The following is an 18,519-nucleotide window of genomic DNA, read 5'->3' on the forward strand; positions in this document are numbered from 1 at the left end:
CTGTTAAAAGTCAAAATTCAAATTGTTAAAGGCCAATAGACACATCCCTGGTCTACATCTTAATATACATCTCAGTGGCACCATATATGCAGCTAATGGATTTACAAGTGGTGCAAGATGCTAATATAAAAGTTTCGGAGGGCTGGTGATATATCCATTTCTTCGGGACCCCAAGAATATGAAGCACTGTGGATTTGAAAGATAGACAAATTGTTAAAATATGCTGAATAACGATCGCCCACCCATGTACATATGAATGTAAATGTAACTAAACACTCAGAAATAAAAACCCACCAAGTGAACCATCACGAAAAGAAGGAACATACATACACAACTTGTTAATTAAAACCAAAATACCTTGTGTACCCAGAAAGGGTGAGTCTACAACTATCCAGATCCCCACTCCCCCAAACTACACAGGGAAAATGTAAAAGGAGCAAGAGACTATATTGACATTCTTGTGGGAGGACCAGAAAGTGAGGCCAGCCACAGATGGGGACACCTAACAAAGTAAGATGGAACTTACCACTAAATATCACTCCAGTCAAATTATGTCTGAAAGGCCATGAGTGCAAGTTTATCCTGCACCAGAACTAAGCTGCTCCCGTCTCGTAGTTCGCATACACTCACAGGCACCAATTAGAGGCAAGTTGGAGCTAGGGAAAACAATCACAGGGAGAGCATGAGGGTGGTGTTCCAGGGCTGCCAAAGTACCAGAGGTATGGCGAACAGCCGGCTGGAGGCACTTGTCATGGGGAGACCAACAACAGAGAGAGCATAATAGTGATATGCCGAGACTTTCACAATGCCGGAAAAGTGTATCCCTATATACAAATGTCTGAACTGTTACCTACCAGTGTGAAATTCACACGTGGATGGAATGCCTTCTCCAGGCTAGGCTCGAAGGGCAAAAAATAGCTGGTCTGCAGGGCACCTTTCCAGTGGGCTAATGTAGCCCAGTGCATATGAAATAAATATTCCAAATATGAGGCACAGCATTTAGCAATGTTACTACTCATCATACCATCATTTGTTTTGCATTGCGTCAATAAACATTTCCACACAATTTGGGACCCCCCCTATAACTTTGACTACGTTTGGTGAGGATTCATCCAGGGGGTGAAGTTATAAGCCGCCCAAAAAGGGCTCTTTTAAAGAGTTGTAATATATTACATGGCCAGCGAAAAAAACCTTGCTCACGCCTAGAGCCCAAACCGCTGGATGGATTTCCACCAAATTTGTGGCAGGAGCGGCGGCTTGGTCGCGAAAGCGTACTTTTGTAAATTTGGTGGAAATCCATCCAGTAGAAGGATGTCACCTAGAAAGTAGGTCTCATAAAATTAGTGATATCTAGGTCCGCTCTGCGGACACACTTCCCTGTTCGGTCTGCGGACAGGACTCTGATTGGCTTAGATGGCAACTTGGTGTCGGCGGACATCGGAGGTACCCAGTGATTGGATGGTGAAAAGCGTGAAGTGCGTCAGATTTTTGGAAACGCCCGCCATCTTGGATTCGCTGACAGCGGCCGGTGTCCGCGTACATCACAGTAAAAACATATTAAAAAACACAACATTGCACTTGTCAAACTTATCAACTAATCTCTGGGGAGATGAGGGGTGATGAGGATGGGATGGGATATGCTTGCAAGAAGCAAAGAAACAGGTGTTTTTCTGCCGCAAAAGCCAACGAACAGTTCGGATGTTCGCGAACAGTCCTGTGAAGTTCGTGGACATCTCTGCATTACAGGGTTGGTGAAAAGTAGTAAATGCCTCTCCTGGGTAGACATATGCTTCTCCATCAGGGACCCCCAGCTCTGGAATGCACTTCCAGCAGAACTACAGAATATATCATCCATTATTCCCTTTCAGAAAACACTAAAAACAATCATGTTCCAGTGATTGATGGATCCTGTGACTGTGTTCTGATGTGAGCAAAGGATTTTAACATCTGCGCCTAGACATAGTATACTGCTTTGTTCTGAAGCGATATGCACATTGCAAATTCTTAAACTAATCTGTTTCTGGGTTATTTTAATTAATCTCTGTTTGAAATTCACCTCCCTATTACTTGTATAAATACAAATACAAATGCAATTGGTTCATCTATTGCAAACACACAGAGAACACTGAAACCACTTCCTATGATATATTCATTTTAATGTTCTCTTTTGTTTACCACCAATACTCATGAATTCTGAAAGCTCTCACTGAAAAGGATACTCACTCAAATCATCCTTTTAAATTCTCCAGTGATGATATTACATTTACTAGAGCATAATATCAGGTGTTCCTTAATATCCAGCATTTTCTTATTTAGCCAGTGCATACAATAGCACGTGTTCTTAGATGTCCATATACAGGTTGGTGCATAGGTATAGCTTCTCTGCTGGGCAGAAAGTAAGTGTCTTACCAGATGCTGCAGTCTGATTTTTCAGGAGTCAGGTATGCCTTGAGGTAAACATCTGGATGGAGTGGGGTTCCATGATTATCACCATTTTAAAGGTATACAGAAAAGGGCACTGTTCTCTGATGCAGTGTGTCCCACCATCCCGCCTGCCACAGTAAACCTAATAGCTCTGAGCCTCTGCCTCGTTATGGGAAGGGAAGTCAGCTTTAGTGAAGAGCTTACATTAATTCCATGCAGTTTGTGAGAACAGATGATATTGTAAGTAGAGAACCTCCAGCGATGTGCAATGATGGGCAGCGGTCAGCATGCGTATAGAGGGACAGTGGCTAAATCGATCAGCAGATGGTTTGCCCTCAACAACAACACAACAGAATCATTGGATGGCTCCGAGGAGTTAAGGATGAGGAAAAACGAATCACAATGGAATGAAGCGTACACATAATTTGGTGGACTAATTGCCCCTTTTCCATTCCCTATAGCTCACAGCAGCAGCAACATTAATGGTAGCTGAATAGAAAAACTTTGTTCAGAGAGTTTACATGCAAGTTTGACACTGAGAAATGCAGGCAGCAATTTATACCACATATACATCAACCAAGAGAGATGGGTGACTAGATAAACCTCCCCAAAAATATAGGCATCGTAAGGACAGAAACATGAGTTCCTTGTATCCCCCTTTTCCACACTGAGGTTCGTTTTTACAGTAGCCCTTTTCAGCTTTTATTCGTCTTTGTGTTGGGACTTTGCTGAAAACGGTCACATGTAACTTCTAACCCGCTTGGTCCTTTTCAGTCTCATTGGTCGCCAGCTGCTTTTTGAATCACATGTTTTATTTAAGTCATACACTTTATTCTTCATCGTGACTCTATATACTCCTATTATTCGCTGTTTGCCCCACGTTCCATCCCACTCTTCTCATTGTAGAAACCGTGATGAGCTTGTCAATCCGCCCATTTCTTATTCTTCTGCTCCATCAATTTTCATTGACTCTGGAGTACTTGATCCTTCTGCAATAAATCCCCCTCTACCTTGGTCCTCTTCTTTTATATCAATGGTAAATGTCTCTGTTTGACCGAGACTCCGGTCTGCCTTTTTAATATCTAAACTACAGCTGCTCTAAATAATCCTCAGGTGCTTCTATCACACTCCCCTAGGATTTCAGGCATGAGTGGTGTCTTTATCATTCTACCTGAGCCTCCCTTGCCCTTCCATCCGCTCAACCTGCTTTTCCTTCTTTTGAATACCACTGTATTTTCTTTTCTAAAGCACATTTTATTTCCTTTCTTATTATCTTTCATTCCCCTAGTCATTTGTCATCTTTCTGTGAGGATGCTGACACTTTGATGTATTTTCTTCTTTTCGTTGGTGACTTTCTTCTTCCTCTTCTTACCAGCCACTCGTCTTGTTCCTTCCTTCTCATTGTGGATTCTTTTCATAATACTTACCCACTCATATTTCTGGTTTTTTTCCTCATTTGATTTTTCCCAATTCTGGTTCACCGTCACCTGCATCTGACTTTCCTTTTGCCACTGCTGATCATTATTTTGTATCATTTGCCTAGTCTATTGTTTCTGTTTCCTCTGCTTCACCTTCTTCCACTTCCTTTCTGCATTGCAATTTCTATCACTTCGGGACTTGCTCATTTGTCACTGAAATCTGTAACTCCCTTCCTCCGCTCAAGGATGCTTCCATTCTCCTCCTCACATTTCTGACATGCTTTTGTTTGGTGTCTTCTGTTGACAAGCACTGTCATCGCTGATTCTTTGTCCCTTCATGCAAAATCCCACATCTTGTTCTCCTTATTTTTACTTTTATAAGCTTGACCGCTGGTGGTGCAAATGTAATTCTCCAGCTGATCATACTGGTCTTTCTGCTCTTTCCTCATCATATGACTGTGATCTATTCTATGGTAAGAAATTGGCATCACCTCTCTTTTCATGCCCGACCCTGTTGGCTATTTTCCCTCCTTAACATCTTGCTTGTCTCTGTACTTCTGACCCCTCACTAAGGTCAGCACTTTCTGGTTCTCATATCGATGCTTATTTTACTTCTAAAATTGAGAATCTATGTTTTTCCTTTTGCTGTATTCCTCTATTCCCTCATTTTACTACCATTTGTTCTTTATATGCATCTTCTTAGTTATTTTCTCTTGTGCCTGTTGCTTCTCGTCAGCTGTTACTTTAACAATCTAGCCCCTCTGCTGCTACTCTTGTTCCCCTGCCTTCTATTCTCGTCCCACTAGCCTACCCTCATCGTGTTCCTTACTTGACCTCATTAGTTAACTCCTCTCCCTCTTCTGGAGTTTTCTCCCTTCCCGTCAAGCCTGTGGCAATAATGTCTATTCTTAAAGAACCCACATTGATACTTCTCTTCTCTATAATTGTTATTCCTTTTCTGTTCTTGTTTTTTTATGCAACATTTTTACAATGGATAGTTAATTTGCAACTCTCCTGTTATTTCGCCTGTAACACTCCTTCCCTTCGAGCTGGCTTCCATTCCTCTCAAGTGAAGGAACCAGCTCTTCTTTATGTCTCTAATTTTCTTATTTCATCTTGACTTTCTATTCTATTGGACACATCTGAGGCATTTGCCATGATGGCTCACTCTATTCTTTGCTCTTCTTGCTCTTCTTGCTCTTCTTGCTCTTCTTGATTCTATTCCCAACTTTTTGTTCCCTCACACTCTTTGTCTTGGGCTGAGGCCAATGGCGTTCCACAATCACTGTCCTCGGGCCGCTTCGATTTACTCTTTAGAGCATTCCTCTGTCATCTACTAATCAGTCTTTTGCCCTGAAGGTTTTTTTATATTTATGATACCCAGATCTTTGTTCACTCTTGTATTTCAGGATGTCTGCCAGCTATTACTTCCTGGATCCTAACCATGTAAATTCTTCCAAGACTGAACTTCTTTTTTCCCCCTATTTCCTCTCAATATGTCTGTTCTTCCCGACCCCTTATTAATTTTCCTCCTAATCGTTTTGCTTTTTTTCGTCTTCTGCACACATAATCTTGGTCTTACCTTTGATCCCTCTTCTTTTCTCTTCTGCTGCTCCTTCCTGCTGCTACCACCTCTTCAATATCTGCAAGCTATGTCTAACTTTCTCAGCTTCAAATATTCTTATTCTTAACCTACATGTTCTTGTTTTCTGCATCTTCCAGCTTATGTTCTTGCTCCATTCCACTTTATTTTCAATTCTGATATTAGTTTGCTATTTCAACTATTTTCTTGTTCTTCTATTTCTATTTTCTATCTTCTGAATTATAACATTCATTCTTCATCTTGGTTGCATCTTATTTTACCCATTACCTTTCTGTTCCAATATTGTTAAATGATTTACATTGTTAGGCACAAATGCTTCATACATTTAAATTAACAACACTATAGCAATCAGGTGGACCACAGATGGAATGATTTTAAAGTACAAGTGCTGCCATTACCAGCACTGAATAAATGTTGATTCTCACCTTTCTCTGCATCAAGCAGGCGAAGTCTGACAACTGTGGAAGTACTTGTTGAAGTGGTACTCACTTGGAGGAATGGAACAGCAAGGAACAGTACTGAAAATTGGGCCTGGGAGAAGGGGGAAAGATCACTGAAAGAGCTGATTGTAATCCAGGGTCAATATATCTGGGCAGTGTGATGAGAAGAAAGTAAGAACAGGAAAGGGCCTTTAGAGCGCTTTGTTATTTGATGCCCTTGTCTGAGAAAAGCGAAGTCCAAATACATAAAAAACAGATCTGTGTGACAGAGAGCAACATATCAAGCCAATCAAGGGGGATCATCACTTTATCTGATACCCTCAGAAAACACAGGATTCTCAGTGTGGTTCAAGACCTGCAAATTAACCAATTGTTCAACTCTCTAAGTAACTTTTTGTCAGTCAATGTCATTACCTACCTTTTCACAGAGAATTTTCACCAACTAAAATGTTATCATCACCAGAATTTGCCAAGTTGAGGCTGTGGAAAACTCTTTGCACACCAGCGTTGACTGCTCTCAAATGAGAAAACAATAATGAGAGAAGAAAAAAGTTAGTGAATTCTGCTTGTTCATTTCAAGCCGTGTGAACACTCCCACTGAGCCAATATGAGGCTGTTATCAATTTCACAGGTGATCCTTCACCCTTCCTTAAGTGAACTGAGCTCCCATAATTTTGCAAAGCCGACATCTACTATTTGCCACTGGGTCAAGTTCCCACCTAAAGCCAGGGAAGTTCACTCATACATTGCATGGTTCTTGAATGATTTCTTGCTAAAATTACCCAGAATAATCTCTTCCAAAAGCTTTCATGTGAACATATTAAACATGTGTATTTTAGGGTGCCAAGGGATAATTGTATACAATAGATACTGTATGTTGTATCTTATTATTTAAAAGGTTTTTACAGTTTTTTACATACCCATGTTAAATTGAAAAATATGCTTAATATGTTTACTTTGAAAAAATACTAATTACTTACAAATATAATGCAAATTTGATTGCATGGAAAGCTTTAAAACAATCTGAAGAGGTTTTTTATTTTAATCATCAAATATCTGTTGTGTATAAGCATCTTTAATTACACTTTAAATGATGAAATTATTGTTCAACATTTTTGACCTATTTTAGAACTATTTACCAAACATGTTCATGTTTCTCAAAGACCTGAAGCACTTTGTTTTGACTTATTATAAGATTATTTAAAAAAATATCCTTTCAAATATTTGGGGTTATTAAACAAAAGTTGCCAGTATAAAAAAAAAAATACCATGTTGCTTACCTAATTCTGAATCTTGAAAATATTTTAAAAATATGTTGTAATGATTTAGGTAACTATTGAGACATTTTAATTCTAAGAAACAATTTAAGTAATTCGACATTTTAAAACAATATACAAAATGTTTTGTAGTAACAATATGAACATGGTAATAGTTCTAAAATGCTTTATGGGCTAGTTTGAAATATTGCTTAAAAGTTTTCAAGAAATTATGGAATTAGATAGCCAAAATGATGTGGATGGCAAAACCTTAACACAGCATATATTTGTTTGTGAAGTAATAAGTAGTGAAGGGTACTGATGCTAAACCAATTGGTACCAGGGCTATTAATTTATATTATGAGACAGTGACACATATATTGACTATATTTTTGACTAGATAATACATGATTTAATTGGCAGCCAACAAGAAGATACAATCTAATAATCCTGAAGCTACAGCTATCACATGTAATACGTTTGTATACTTTTTGTTAAAAAAAAGTGCTTTTGTTGTACTTTACTGTAAACGAGAATATTGACATACATAAAAAAAATATTACATTAATTAAGTTCTATGATTACATCTATAAAAGGGAAAATAGAGAATGTGGTAAGTGGGTAAGGAAAACAACTGAATTTCTTGTTTTAATAGTGCCTATCTGCAACTTGTCTTGTTCAATGGTCAAATAAATCCTATATTGAAACCACCAAAAATGTTATCAAACCCCTGAGGAATATGTAATACATGACCTGTATGCACAAAGCAGTGACCGCTTGCTTCACTGGTATTCAATGTGTGGTTCAGAAGAATTCCTCAAACCTAGGACGAATAGACACCCAATAAATGTTGTATATATATATAAATCTTGATTGTTTTGGTTAAAAACATTTAAACCTTTTTAATTTACACAAAATACATATTTGTTTTAAACTTGTACTTAAGCATGGAGAAAACAAAAGAAAACATTTCATTTATAATTTATAATTTCTTAAAAGTGACATTTAAACTTTAAACTTTTATCATGAAAATCATAATTTATCTATCTTATCATACATTTTAAAAATAGGCAAATCTCATGTATGTTGTATATCATTGTATCAATGGGGTAAAAACAGTGTTCGCTCTATCAATGCACATTACCTTTGCGAGTGAACCTGGGCATCCTTGGGTATCCATAGAAAAATACAATTATTGTTATTGTTATTATTATTAGCATTAATAAGGTATTTATTGGATGCAGATCTAGCTTTGTGAAGCAATGGAACACTTTACAAGTCTTAGGGGGAAGGACACAGTGAGGAAAGCAGAAATACAAGAGACAAGGGAGGTAACAATGGGGGAGTGGGAGGACAGAAAAATGGGCTGCAGGGACTCTACAAGCAACCTGGGGTTCAAACAGGGGTGAACAAATCTCCTAGTCCCGAGTTAGGTGGAGAGTGGAGTGTGTGTTGTCTAAGGTGTTAGGGAGGAGCTATTGCTTGAAGATGATGGTCTTGAGCTCCTTCCTGAAATTTAGAAAAGAGGGTGTGAATCTGGTGCTGATCATCATCCCTACTTTCCTAATAATGTGCATGCAGTGTGGTGCTGCCATAGCCTAATGACAGAGGGCCATTTTGCTGTGACATTCAGGCATTGTGTGGAAGGAGACATGGGCTGTGGTGGCTGTACATGCACTCTGCATCTGGTGGCATGTGCCTGAGATGCTGTCTTTATAACTATCTGCAAACTGGTAACATGCATGGGGAAAATCTGAAAAAAGGGAGTGGGTCCAATCTGTGGGGCAGAAAAGAAACCCTAACAATGAGCATATCTGTGGTAGTATGTGTCCCTTGGCAATGTAATTCACGAGGGGGGGCTTTGTTCCCAAGTGACAAGACATGTCATAGGAAGAGAAGCAAAGGAGGGACCCTAGCAACCAACATCCTTGTTGGCTGTTTGTGCCTGGCAAGACTTCCTTCATGATGCCTCTTGTTGCACTGAGAAACCTGTAGCAACAGTATCTTTTTCTGCCCTTTGAATCACTGGAATTAAATAATTTGCTGTCGCAGGATTGGTATGTTACGCACATTTCTTGTTCTGACCTATGTGTCTTAGGATTCTGCAGTGCTTAGTCTGTTCATGGGAGAATTTGTTGACTCCTTTCAGGTGTATATTCTTGCTGCTCGGAGAGATAGGGGAGATTCCCAAATGAAAGGAAGGAGGCAGCTTCATTGCATGGTCTAGAAAGAGAGTGTGTATGTCTATTTTTGTAGTAAGCTGATGGGGAGATAGTAGGCAGGGGTGGGGATGCAAGTGGGAGTTATAAAGAACACACAGCTATTTGCAAGAACATTCTTTTTAGAGAATAGGAATGCAGTTTTGGAGAGGTATACGTCTCCTTTTGGGTGCAGTTGCAAGTTGATTTGATTGACTATTTCAGCACTGCATAGATTGACTTCCATCTGTAAAATCGCTGGCCATCACAACAATGAATATTTGTGAGACAGATTGATGATGAAATCCTTTCATCATAGAGTTCAAGATCAAGTGTATTTGGAGAAGAATACTACTTTGCAGGAGACCACAAATGTTGCAAGGGCCATTGAATTAACCCCTTGATGCATGAAGGCAAGGTTGGCGGTGTAGAAATGGATTTGGTGCCTGGCAGCGATAGACCTGTCCTTCCAAAGGACAGGAAGTGACAGTAGCAGTGGCAGGTCTCAGGAGGAAGTGAAACTGTTATGCTTTCACTGCAGTTGGCTAGGGCTATGCAGCCAATGGCAATAAATGACCTGCTATAAGACGTGAACATAGGAAGTGTGGAAACAGAGGTCAGAGAAGGGAGGACAAGCAGAGTGTGATGGCAGTGGTTAGTCATGAATACCGGAAAAATAAGAGTGCTGTGTTGAAAGTTACTGGCAAAAATACTTCCTACTATGGTGCAACAAGTCTTTTAGTGACAACAGATTCCCAATGCTTCTACAGTGTGTCTCATCGGTCACCATTGTTAAGAGAAAGCTGTGTTACGTGCTACGCCAGTGGCTTTGAAGAAAGTCTCTTTTAAATATGATTGTAGGACAAGATGACATTGCAGAACCAGAAAAGGGTACTAGTGTGCAGATGTACATGTAAATAACAGTTGTACATGGTGGTGAAAGTTTCCAGTGTTGTGACAGTGTGATATGGAAAGAACAGAGAGCTCTAAAGGTTGCACCCAGGTGGGTAAGCAAGCTCAGCATGTGTACATTAAGTAAATCATCAGTCAAGCATGTTTAGCTGAGTTATAACCCAGAGGATAATTTATAGAACTACTACGTTTCCACCATAAAATTGTTTTGAACGCAGATTTGTAAGTTAGGTAAACAAGTTAAATAAAATATCGATGTGTGCTGATCAGGACCTCAAGATTTAATTGCAGGGGATGTCTCATTTGTTTTTTTCTCTTAGTTTACCATACAAAGCGGATTGTGGGCTTATGATTTGTTTTGAGCTTAGGAAGAGAGCTAGAAATGCCAGGTGCCTAGAGTACAGCCACCAATCACAATCGGTTGGCAATACATGATATGGCACAAGATAGACCTAGACCTCTGGATCTTCTTGCATCATTGCTTGTCTAATATATGTGATGGTGAAGGTACACTGCTGCTCTTAACGGCAAGTAGACATTCCATAACTACTGGCAGAGTTGTGAATGTTCTGAGCAAAGTGTTTGCCAGGAAATGTATTTCAGATGAGTGAGTCATGGGCAATGGTGTACAGTTCTGTTCTTTTGAGGTGAGGGATTTCTTAAATGAGCGCTACATCAGACATGACAAAGTCACACAGTATTGAACAATCTGGTGGGCAACACAATTGTCGAGAGATTAAACTGTTTTTTTACAAAGGTTTTTAAAACAGACAGTGGTAAAGGGTGTGTGTTGGAGATTGACATTGGAAGAAGCTGCTGGAGCTTGCCATTTGACTGAGTATTTGGCCACATGTGAATTTTCTTTTGTTATGATGAAGGGTGAGGTGCCAAGTTCAATGTTAGCTCCACTGTAGTTGCACAAGACTGGGGATGAGTTATGTGGACATTGATGTGGTGATGAAGAGGGTAGTGAAAAGGGCAAATTAAGAATACAATAATTGTGAAGCCACGTTTGTTGTAAAGTAGTTGTGACTGGCTGTGATGGACTCCATGAACACAAACAACCAGCTGTCAAGACTTCTAGGAAGCTTGTGAAGTGAAAGAGGCCAATAGAAACCTGGTCCTGTGTGATGGCGGGTAGTGAAGTATTCGTAATTTTATGAAGCGCGATTGCAGCCATGTCATAAGTAGGGGGAAGTGAGCGATTGGACATGTTGGCTAGGTTTGTTTGGGTGCAGAGTGGTGGTGTAGTGTGTACTGTAAGTTACCTGTGAATCTGTAGAATTGCCTGGTTCTACAAGGCGACCTCTGCCTGAGTATAAATTACTATTTCACATTCAATAATTTTGTTTGTTTGTTAACCCTTCACCATCGTGCAGTTACCTTTACTCATTGTTTTTTGTGCCTTTTTCTGTCGGATGATAAATTGTTATAGTGTGACTGCTAGAATGGTGGAAGGCTTTGATTGAGGAAATGGCGCATGTTAGGAAAGATTTCATGATTGCAGGTAATTTTCCTTCCATGTGGCAACCCCTAAACTTTTTGCTATTGTTTTTAACCTTGTTCTTGACTTTGCCAGAGAAGTACAGCCTTCTGCCGCACTTCTCTGGGCTTTCGCTCCTTTTCTTATGGGGAAACTGACATGCCCTTAAGACAGTCAGTACCGGGGAACGCTGTTTCCCGTAGTTTCTTTTACCATGTTGCGGCTTTAGTGCAACATGACACAAGAGGGCACTGTAAGCTAAGTTACAGCTCTCTTGGGTCTCTAGCCTTCTACAGACCCTAGATACTCTTTTAGGATGGTATTTGATCGGTGCAAGTCATTCAGGGACTCGAATGGTGGCAGCGATCGTTTTGTTTATTTTGAGCTCCTTTTGGCGTTCTGAGCACGTTTTTGCTCTGAACCCAAAATGGTGGCCTGGCTCCCAAAATGGCCAGACCACGAGGCTCCTTTGTCTTGTCCACTGACCGTCTTGCTCCCTTCACCTTCCCCAGGTCGGGCGACCCGGGGCCTTCCTTATTTGGGCATGTACTTTCCCGCGAAACGTGGTTGCTTTCACGGGCTTCTACATGTCGTTTGCGTGCCTCCAGGGTGTGGGCTGGGATGTCTGGTCCCAATACACATCCTGGGTGCCAGAGAGTCTGGGGTGGTGTGAATGCCTGGGACCACCGTGGTCCGTGATTGGTCCACGTATGGTATGTGTGTTGATGAGCGGATCTCCCATTGGCTCCCCTCCGTTTTGGCGTGAAGGGAACCGTGGATAAGAGGGGGCTGGAAACACCACTACCATGTCGATCTCCGGAGTTCTCACGAACGAAGGAATACAGGAGCCAAGTATCCTGCAACCAAGAGGCTGGACGGAGGAATCGCTGGTGACCCGCTGAAGGAATCCTCCTTTGCACTGCTGTCTTCCTGTGAAACCCTTTCCTCCTTGGATCGAACCAGAAGGCCTGTACTGGTGCTTCGACCTTTGGAATAGCAGGAACAGCTATTCCCGGCGACTTCATCATCTCCTGCCAAGTAAGCCTTCGGAAGTGTCTCTGGGCCATCCAGTTGACTGACCAGCTTACAAGGGAGTCCTGCTCTGTAACTGCCGCCAGGTTGTGTTGTATTTCGAGTCCTTGTCACTCTCCCACGCTTCGTACACTTGGCGTTCCCAAGTCTGAAGGGAGGAGTGTACATTTGGCTTGAATACACACGGCCGCTCCGTTGTCCTGCTGCGGCAACAAAACTGTGCTGGTTTCGTCGATTGGGACGTCTTTTTGCTCTACACGACTACGAGGCGTTCCCTGCTCTTCTGAACCTGCCAGCTGCTGAAACAAACGTGGAGAAGTCTGGGTCTGCTTGCTTCGGGGACCGGTGAGTAGTTTAGCTAGGATCTGGTCGCCCTCCTGCAGTATCCCATTGCTTTTCCCTGCTGTGTAAAAACAGCACCCTTTTGGCCGTACTCGCGCTCTGCTTCTGCCCGCTGTGGAGGCTGCGATTGAGTTGCGGAACCTGTTCTCCTTCTGCTGTGCACTAACCCGAACTGCCTGACTTCCTCCGAAGAGCTTCCCCTTTTGCCCGTTGGCACCGGCGTGGCAGGTACTTTGAGCACAAGGCTCCACTCTTCGCAGGGCTCGGACTTCCATCTAGTTAGGTGCCTCTAAAGGCGAACTGAGTCAAAAGCGTTATCGCACTGCCTGTTTTCCTTTCCTTTCAGGTGGACTACATATTTCGTGCTTTAAACGCTTGCGACTGTGTATTTGTATATATATTGTGTTGATATGGTATGTGTTGGTTTAATATTGTGATATTGTGATTTTCTCGCTACGGTCGTTGTTTTAAAGGCCTTAAAATAAATGTGTATCTATTTTTGATATAACAACTGTTTGGAGTAGTTTGTAAGCGCTCTTGCTTTGTGTGCTCATTGCGGGCTTTCAGTCACCCTCACCCCTCTTGAGACCTAGTCTTGACCGCCGCAATCGCTACCTTGATTGGTCTGGCTTGTCCAGAGGTTACCCTGTTCCAAGTAATTAGGTTGGCCTTCTGAACTTCTGCGCCACCAGGACAGAGTTCAGAAATCCGTCTTAACAAATTGGTGTACAGCGGTGGAATACGACTGAAGGTATCCAGTGTTGCGCTCGAACTAAGGCATTTCAGGTTATTCCAAACAGTACACGTAGTGAATTGTTGTAATATAACTTTAAAAAGGCCATAGTCCTATCAAACAGTATGGAAGCAAATACCTTGTTAACTTTAAATGCTTCCAAATCAGAAACGCTGAAAAAGATGTGTGCGGAGAGAGGTGTTTCCTCTCAAGGCACAAAATTGGAAATGATCCAGAGAATCGTGGCGTGGCAAGAAGCGCAGCTTGACGCTGTAACTTCCGAGGACAGTGCAGAAGGTGGTGGGGCTGCTCTCACTGGCAGAACCGACGGTTCTGCCGCTGCACTGATCCATCGCGACCACGAGGACAGGGAGGATGTAATGTCTAATGTTTCCTCTGCCAGTGTTGATGGGGAGGCTATGCTTGAATTCAAGAAGCAAGAGCTGCGGTTTAGGCAGCAGGAGCTTGAATTCAGCATAGCCAAACTAAAAATCGAACAGGCAGAAAAACAGAAAGACAGGGATCACCAGTTGGAACTGGCCAAGCTTCAGGTTGCAAATGGATCCAAGGGTCCTAGACATGGGTCTGGGGCTTCCTCTCATCCACGGTTTCCGAAAGATCTGCTCAGTGTGTATGAAGAAAGGAATGACATTATGGACTGGCTGAATGCGTTTGAGTATGCATGCGAGGTCCAGGAAGTTGACAATGCTGATAAGATTGCGTGGTTGCTCAGTAGACTGCCCCATTCTGGCTGCAGTGCCATTATGGAAATGTCGAAGGCTGAGCGGGCTGATTTCGCAATGTTAAAGCAAACTCTCATTTTAAAGTTTGGGAAGACTCCGGCCCAATATTTAAAGCGTTTTCGAGAGTATAAGAAAAAGGAAGGTGGTACTTGGGTATCTTATGTCGCTGAATCTTTGAAAAACTTAACTGGCTGGGTCGAAGGTTATAAGGTTTCTACCTTCGAAGGCATGATCAATCTGGTCATGCTGGAACACATTTTTGCTTCTTCTTCCCCGGAGCTTAAGCAGCATTTGGCCGATTCGAAGGAGATAGATCCTAAGAAGCTGGCCATTGCAGCAGACTTATGGGTGTCACATCGAGTGTCCCATAAGGACAAAACTCATCCTGGTAAGCAGGAGGAAGGGAAAAAGTCCAAAGATATGGAGGGTGGGGAATCTGCTAAATCTTCTTCCCATAAGGGCCACAAAAAGAAAAACAAGGGTAAGACACAAGAGAACTCACAGGGTAGTGGAGGTCCGCCTCCAAAACAGAACTCTGGTTACAATAAGCCTCCCTACGTAAACAGACCCACTGGGGCTTGTTTTTCTTGTGGAGCAACTGACCATGTGAAGGGGGATCCCCGTTGTAAGGTTAGACCTTTGGGGGCCCACTCCGCTAATCTGGCCTTCTCCTCCTACGAGGAAGAAGAGATTACAGGAGCATCCTTCTCCTCAGACTCATTTCCCAGCGGAATAGAGGCTGAGGTAGTTTTAGTGTCCCTGGGTTCCTGGGAGCCTAAAGTCGCAGAGGCTTATGCTAGGATTCCGGATAATACCAAGCACTACTTTAAAGACAGTGTGCTGATCAATGGAGTGGATACTCCAGCTCTTAGGGATAGTGGGTGCAGTCGAACTGTAGTGGATTCTACCTTGGTAGACTCAGAGGAAGTTGCCAGAGCTACTCTGATGCCCACTAAGTTGGCTGACGGCCCCCTCCGTATGTTTCCCGTGATCCCTGTAAATCTTACTTTAAATGGTACAGCAGTCAGGATTCCAGTGAGCATTCAGAGAAACGTCCCGGGAAAGGTCTTGTTGGGCAATGATCTCAGAGCTTTAGGGCTCGTAGGAGACACTGCCGAAAGACCCTACACACTGTCTCAAGCACGGGCAGCATTGGCCAAGTCCAATACGCCGCCCCAGCCGAAGGGGAAACCCAAGGCGAAAGGAGTCTACAAGTCAAGACGAGGGAAAGAGAATATTCCCCCGAGCTCGCCTACCACTGCGGTGGAGGAAGTTGGTCAATCGCCCGGGCCTGACGAGGAGGTGGCGATGCCTGAAGTATTCGACCCCAACGATCATCCTGAACTAAAAGACTTGTTAGTTGAAGGAGGTCCTGATAGGGACGAATTCAGTAAAGGCCAACGTGAGTGCCCATCTCTGGAAGGCCTAAGGAGACAGGCCTGCTCCCAGCTTGAGGGTGAACCTCCTGGGAAGCATAGGATTTATTGGGAAGGTGGACTCCTGTATAGTGAGCCCACAGAGTCTACAGAAGGAGACCATAGGAGGTTGTTGGTTCCCCTTGCTGTTAGGCCCTTCCTCCTGCAGTTGGCGCATGAAGTTCCCCTTGCTGGTCACCTTGGTATGAAGAGGACCAAGCAAAGGTTATCCATGCACTTCTACTGGCCCAAGATGGGGGTGCAAGTAGAAAGTCACTGCAGGAGTTGTGCCTCCTGCCAGTTGTCTGGTAAGGTTGGCGCGACAATCCAAGCTCCGTTGGTACCGCTCCCAGTTGTGGGGGTACCATTTGAAAGGGTAGGGATCGACATCGTTGGTCCCCTTGACCCGCAAACATCCTCGGGCAATAGGTTTATCCTGGTGCTGGTCGACCATGCAACCAGGTATCCTGAGGCCATCCCATTGAAAACTGTAACTGCCAAGTCAGTTGCAAAAGCTTTACTCGGCATATTTACTAGGGTTGGCTTCCCTAAAGAAGTTGTGTCAGATCGTGGCAGCAACTTTATGTCGAAGTATATGCAGGCTATGTGGAAAGAATGTGGGGTCACCTACAAGTTCTCTTCTGCATACCACCCCCAGACCAATGGTCTGGTGGAACGTTTCAACAGAACGTTAAAGAGCATGATTGGGGCTCTGGAGGAGCCCCAGAGAAGAAAATGGGATCTTCTTTTACCATGCCTACTGTTTGCCTACTGAGAGGTACCACAGGAGGGTGTTGGCTTCAGCCCCTTCGAACTTCTGTTCGGTCATCCCGTACGGGGACCCTTAGCCATCGTCAAAGAGGGATGGGAGATGCCCACTCCCCCTGTTACTACCAATGTAGTTCACTATGTGCTAGGGCTCAGAAAACGGATGGTACTTCTGATGGGCTTGGCTAGTGATAAATTGAAGGCAGGGCAAGCGCTGGTGAAACATTGGTACGACCAGAAAGCTTCCCTCATCAACTTTACACCTGGTCAGCAAGTCCTGATCATGAATCCAATAAGGCCTCGAGCTTTACAGGACAAATGGTCAGGCCCTTACACCGTGGTGGAGCCCCTGGGTGAGGTGAACTATTTAGTGGACCTTGGAAGGCCTGGACAGGCTCCAAAAGTGTTCCACGTGAATAGGCTGAAGGCTTTCGTCCCAAGAGTCGAAATCGCAGCACTGCTACTGGCTTCAGATGTTGAGGAAGAGGAGTCAGAACCTCTCCCCGACCTGTTCCAAAGCGGTCCTTCAGATAGCTCCGTTGAGGGTGTCCGAGTGGCCCCTCACCTGACTTCTGATCAGCAGGCTGAGGTGAAAAGTTTGCTTAGGCAGTTTTCCCCCCTGTTTTCACAGTCCCCTGGTTTGACACCTTGGTGCAAACATAACATTGACACAGGAGACAGTGTACCTACCAAAAGTAGGGGATACAGGATGTCGGATAAAGTACGGTCTTATATTAAGACCGAGGTCAACAAGATGTTAGACCTTGGGGTGATTGAACCCTCTAGTAGTCCTTGGTCCAGTCCTGTGGTATTGGTTCCAAAAGCAGGCACTTCTGAATTGAGGTTCTGCGTGGATTACAGGGCTCTGAATGCTGTCACCAAGACAGATGCACACCCCTTGCCTCGAACAGATGAGCTGGTGGATACTTTGGGTGCCTCCAAGTACCTCAGCACGTTTGACCTCACTGCTGGCTATTGGCAAATAGCTTTAGCAGAACATGCCAAGGAGAAGACAGCATTTTCTACTCCAGACGGCCTTTACCAATTCCGGGTAATGCCGTTCGGGTTGAAGAATGCACCTGCCACTTTCCAGAGGCTTGTGAATCATGTGTTGAATGGGTTGGACGAATTCTGTCTTGCATATCTGGACGATATAGCAGTTTTCAGTGCCACCTGGGAAGACCATGTGAAACACCTCAGGATTGTGCTCCAGGCTCTTCAGAAAGCCCACTTGACCATAAAGGCTAGTAAATGCCAGATTGGACAAGGCTCAGTGGTTTACCTTGGACATGAAGTAGGTGGAGGGAGGATACAGCCTCTATCCAGTAAAGTACAAGCAGTACAAGACTGGCCTACCCCCACTACGCAAACCCAAGTGAGAGCCTTCTTAGGACTCACGGGGTATTATCGCAATTTTGTGGCAGACTATGGCACCATAGCTGCTCCTCTGACTGCCCTCACAACTCCGAAGAAACCCAAGAAGGTAACTTGGACCGACGAGTGTGAGAAGGCCTTCAATGGCTTAAAAGACTCCTTGTGCCAGGCCCCTGTGCTCAGGGCCCCTGATTATCAAAGACCTTTTATCGTGCAGACGGATGCCTCTGACACTGGGATAGGAGCTGTACTATCACAAGTAGATGAGAAGGGTAAGGAACACCCTATCGGTTTTATTAGTCGCCAGCTTAAGGACAGAGAGCTCAGATGGTCCACGGTAGAGAAAGAATGTTTCTCTGTTGTGTGGGCCCTAAGGAA

Source organism: Ambystoma mexicanum, chromosome 7p (assembly GCF_040938575.1).
Source record: "Ambystoma mexicanum isolate Mex_15411 chromosome 7p, UKY_AmexF1_1, whole genome shotgun sequence".
In the NCBI taxonomy this organism is placed as follows: Eukaryota; Metazoa; Chordata; class Amphibia; order Caudata; family Ambystomatidae; genus Ambystoma; species Ambystoma mexicanum.